The sequence below is a fragment of the Micropterus dolomieu genome, linkage group LG13 (genome assembly GCF_021292245.1).
Source record: "Micropterus dolomieu isolate WLL.071019.BEF.003 ecotype Adirondacks linkage group LG13, ASM2129224v1, whole genome shotgun sequence".
NCBI classification, from domain to species: Eukaryota; Metazoa; Chordata; class Actinopteri; order Centrarchiformes; family Centrarchidae; genus Micropterus; species Micropterus dolomieu.
This window is the reverse complement of record NC_060162.1, coordinates 7645364-7650484: the sequence shown is the minus strand read 5'-3', so window position 1 is coordinate 7650484 and position 5121 is coordinate 7645364. Positions and strand designations below refer to the sequence as shown.

Sequence of the window (5121 nt, the reverse complement as noted above, 5' to 3'; positions counted from 1 at the left end):
TCTATTGATCGACTCCAGACTGTCCAGAACTCAGCTGCCAGGCTTTTAACCAGAACAAAGAAATATGACCACATTACTCCTATTTTAGCTTCATTACACTGGCTCCCAGTATGTTTTAGAATTGACTTTAAAATTCTATTGATCACTTTTAAAGCTCTTCATGGCCTCTCGCCTTGTTATATTTCTGACCTTTTAGTCCCATACACACCAGCACGTACCTTGAGATCCTCGGGCAGAGGTCTGTTGTCTGTTCCAGAGTCTCGACTGACAACTAAAGGGGACAGAGCGTTTGCTGTCAGGGCCCCGAGGCTCTGGAACAGCCTGCCCGAGGACATCAGGTCAGCTGAGTCAGTGAACTCTTTTAAGTCCCTTCTTAAAACATACTTTTATAGGAGAGCCTTTCCCGATCTTATTTGACTTTATTTTATCCCTTTTATTTTATTGTATTTTACTAATTTTAGATTTATCTGTATTTTAGTCTTTTCAATGTTTTCATGCTTTTATCTTGTATTGTTTTTATATTATTGTCTTTACACTTGTTAAAGCACTTTGTAACTTGTTTTTGAAAAGTGCTCTACAAATAAAGATTATTATAATAATAATAATAATAATAATAATAATAATAGCTCCGCCTCGACTCATCGAAAAGAAAAACAGAAGAATTATGTATGGAAACCTGGGTGGAGTTAATTTAATACATTTGTCGGCTGTTATCGTCAATAGTTCCATGTCCAAGCCTCGATTTAACCACCCTTAAACATTTCACACCTGTGAGTTTGTGTGTATGTATATATATAAAGTTAAGAAAACTGATTTATTGATAAATTATGCACATTGGAAGGTTGTAATTTCAATAGCTTGCTTACATCTAATCACCTCTAATCTGCCCTGGACATCCTCTCACAACCTTTAAAGCTATTAGTTGTTTTTTGTAATGTTTTTATTAAAAGGAGTGTGTGTTGAAGTACATGGGTTTTGTTTTTGTTTTTTTACCCTGGTATTGAATTGGGTATCGAAAATCGTGGAATATCACCGGTACCGGTTAACCACTGGGATCAAGGAAATAATATCTCCCCTCTATGCACATCAGCTTCCACTAAATCTAGGACTATCTGCTTATTTAATTTCTTCTCCCTCACACTCCTTCACTTCCCTCAGTCATTATATACTGACTGAGAAGCTCAATCAGAATACATATCCTTGCAAACAGCTACACATCTTGAATATGCAGCAGAATAGGCATCGTCAGTGCTCTGCTACCATCGTGTGGAGGAACTCAATGTGACCACTCTGCAGTACTTATTGCAGGCTGAATGATATCATGTCAAATGAAATTGTGCTGCATGATTCTGGGAGATTTTTTTGGCAACTCAGGGCTACAGGAGTTAGTGCTTATTTGTGCACGATTAGAGGAATTTCTGGAAGACTTGAGGTACATGTGTCATTCTCCAATGCCTGCAGCTTCTTGATAGTAAAAGCCTTCTAGTGTCCGTTTTGTCAGTCCCCAAACTCTGTTTTGGTCCTAATTACCAAAAACCCCCACACGATTGCTAAGTCAGTAATTTAAAAGGCAAACGCATATTTCTAGTTTATTTAGTTAGAATTTACTGAGCTTGGCAGGTATCAACAGAAATATTACTAGTTACTATTACACAAAAATTAGTTAATTATATCCTTGAATTACTTAATTTAGTCCTCCAAAATTATTACTGTAGGAGTAGAAACTGAAGTTACAGGTTGTTGTGACTGATCCATCTATGAAGGAGCACCCAGAGTGTCATTGCCATGCTGGCAGCTGTGCTTCAATGTGACATCTAATTACTGTAACAATTACCTCAAATTAACAGTGTTCGATGATCATGTTTATCCAATTGGTCCTTGTCCCCTCAACACTCTGTCATTCAGTTTTAATGCTACATTGCATGTTGTTTTAAAAAGCTCTCCTTGATGGGCAGCTTTGACTGTGCACACATCCTGCTGTGCAATGCAACATAGAATAAATACTACAAGTTGTCACGTCATGAGCAGGCTGGACCACAGGAGTTCAATAACAAGTGGAAAAAGTACTCACTTCTTTTATGCAAGTAGATCTGCAATATCAGATCTTCTATTACAAGTAAAAGTGAATAAATATTATCAGAAAAATGTCTTGAAATGTACAAAAGTATAAGTACTCATTATGCAGGAAGAATGGCATCTCTGTCATACCAATATTTATTACATTGTTGGTTCATTACTGATGCATAAAGATAATCTTAATACTGTATCTGGTGGGGGTGGAGCTAATTTTAATTACTTTATAGTTTTTAAAATATTAACCTGCAAAGTAACTAGAAACTTTAAAATGCAAACAAGTAACTTAAACTGAACTTCTCTGTGATACTGTACTTGACTAAATTACGTTATATGTTCATTTCCACCACTGTGGTTCACATATCTTGCTTTTGGACGGATGGCTGGATAGGTTGCAAGTTGTGCTTTTTAAACACGAAGTTGTGTCGGTTTTTGTTGTTTTTATATTAGTTCAGTATATTTTACACGATTGTAGCTTGTTCTGTTAGCCTACATGGTGCAAACACAATTCGTGCATATACGAATCGAATTGTTACTCGTAACTTACCTGCCAGGCAGCACCTGATGTGTTATAGACTGAATGGTTATGTGGCACCTGAACCCACGTATAAACTATGAGCCTGTCCTGTGAGTAACCTAATGTCCAGAGTTGAACCCTGCAGCAGCAGTACTTTTCCTCCATAAACAAGCATGCCTTCGGACAATTACCGCTACGCTGGAGCCACTGCTAGCCTGCCTAACCGACGTTACCCCAAATGTAAAACCCCACTTCCACCTTTAATGTGCAGCCTGCAGGGGGAATCGGCAACCCGGCTACAGCCTGACACCAAGAGACAATATGCTGAGCTCTTAACCATTCTCCTCCATGACCTGCTGAACCCGATAGAAAAGTGCGAACAACTAACGTTACAGGAAGCCAAGCTGGGTCACCAAAGACGCCCCGCTGAAAAATGCCGACAAGCACATTAAACCGATCTAACGTAAAAACCGTAGCATAACGTAGTCATATGCCAACTTTGTTTGACATATCGTGTGTTCAAAGAAAGTTTCGCCACAGACGCCGACATTCGTTGGTAGCATTTGCATCTGTATTACATAACCAAACGTGTTACTGCGTGTACTTTGCCTCCCTGACTCTTTCCTGGTTGCAACAGAGCAACCCCGCCTGTCCCCGTAACCCTCTAGCGGCACGGACGGCACCGATGCCCGGCGTGCAGCGGTAGGAGACTCCGCAGAGCAACCATGTTTCTTGGTACCGGCCACGGTTGTCAAAACCCACGGTATTCGGTCTGTAACACCGCTAAACCTAAGTAATGTCTGCTAACGCTTCTATATAAACCCGTATGGCTACATTTTGGAAGGAATTGACGAGATGGTGCGAGACATTGGAGGGATAACCGTGGCTGGTCGGCGACTTGAAAGACACTGGCGGGCCTCCCGGCTGCTGCAGCCCCGGCATTTTCTCCGGCAAAGAAAGCCTTTGTATTGAGCCACAGCGTACACTCCTAGCCTCGGCTGTTTTCGCACAGCCACAGCCACAAAACACAGGGCACAAGTTTAACTCACCTTCACATGGCAGAAAGCGACCGCTACAGTAGGAGTGTGTTCTTTTCAGCGTAGATTAAAGATTTTAGGAAAGCCGTCGTGGAGAAATTTCTGTATCCGTCACCAGCTCACACGCCGCCTGAAGCTCTCGCCGTCGAGTCCCCCTCCGCACCGACTGCCGGGCGGACAAGCTTCCTTAAACCCAGAGTCCAGCCAAGCATGGACCCTTTCAAATATGACGTTTTGCCCGGAAAATACGTACACTTACGTTTTAAATGACTGTACTTTACATTATTACATTACAAAACACAGTAATATGTCAAATAATATATTCATGCAGAAATTATTTGACAACAGGCCTTTACGGGAACAATTAACCGATAGCGACAGTGTAACCGTCATACTCCTTAATAGAAAGTTGTACGTCCCATTAATTACTTATATCAGTTGTAGTGTGTTGTAATAAAATCCCACACATTATTGCGCTAACATACAATTTTCAGTTTCAGTAGGCTATTTAGTTTAGGTTCACCTTGATGCTTTAAAGTTTTTCTGCAATATCTGAAGCCTATTATACAAAACAGGCCAGCTGTGCCTATAGGTTACAGCCAAACGACTGATTCCAGTCAATGCAGTCATAAAATACCATTCAAAGAAAATAGATTATTTTTATGTCCAAGTCATATTTTCAGTTAGGGTTCACCTCCTCTGATTTAATCTAAATTAATATCTAAATGGAAATTGTTTTACAAAAGCAAAACATTTGCTTATATTTAGATAAAACTGAAGTGAAGAGTCTGTCCAGTATATACACTTGATTAAAGAGCACATTTTTAAAGTTTTTGCAGTCTGTCTGGCTGGTAGCTTTACAACTTTCACTTCACATTAATCTTCAACAAAAGTCTCTGATAGGATGCATGACTATCACATTAAGTCAGTTCAACTCTTGTGAAGGTTGCTTGACTTGCCAACACATAGGTAAAAAATACAAATTGGCTATGCATTGAAGACTCAGCCAGCCCTCTGCCTCATCAATACAGCCGACACCATGCCACCTTGTCCTGTGGAAACATGTTACATTGGGATATGGGAAAATAATTTTTCTGAAAATTCTTTACATAATGTGTAACCTTGAATCAAGCAAAGTGAACATAAATGTTCCTATAAGTTGCCATTATTAGATATTCTTAACAGTTTTATTGGAATTGGAAGGATACAGAATAGATAAGCAACACCGCTTCTCAAGGGGCAATTAATCCATCAAAGTGCTTAGCTATTTGCTGTATATGTAAGCATCCTATTCTTTTTGGCTTTGAGGTTGCTGTTGGTCAGTTTTTGGAGTGTAGTTAATATTTTGTTACCAGTTTACACCAGTGTTTCCCTTATGGTTTGTGGTATTTATGACTACTTGTAATTTTGCATTGATGGTTTTAGTGCTGCTACTAATGGATTATTTTCACCACTGATTAATTTGCTGACTGTTTTTCCAAATAATCCATTAAC

At 39.5% G+C, this 5121-nt stretch overlaps 1 protein-coding gene across 2 annotated transcripts in view; it reads right to left on the bottom strand.

Annotated features, from left to right (window-relative positions):
- The window catches only part of ppp1r26 (protein phosphatase 1, regulatory subunit 26), a 13381-nt gene extending 9568 nt beyond the window's left edge, over nt 1-3813 (bottom strand). The window contains exon 1 of one of the 2 annotated variants that reach the window (XM_046066344.1): nt 3640-3813. The gene's annotated coding sequence lies outside the window, so the exon portion shown is untranslated. Of the gene's footprint in view, nt 1-2620; nt 2989-3639 lie in introns of those variants that run through there. The other variant, XM_046066345.1, reaches the window with a different exon arrangement.
- Nucleotides 3814-5121: the final 1308 nt, after the last annotated feature.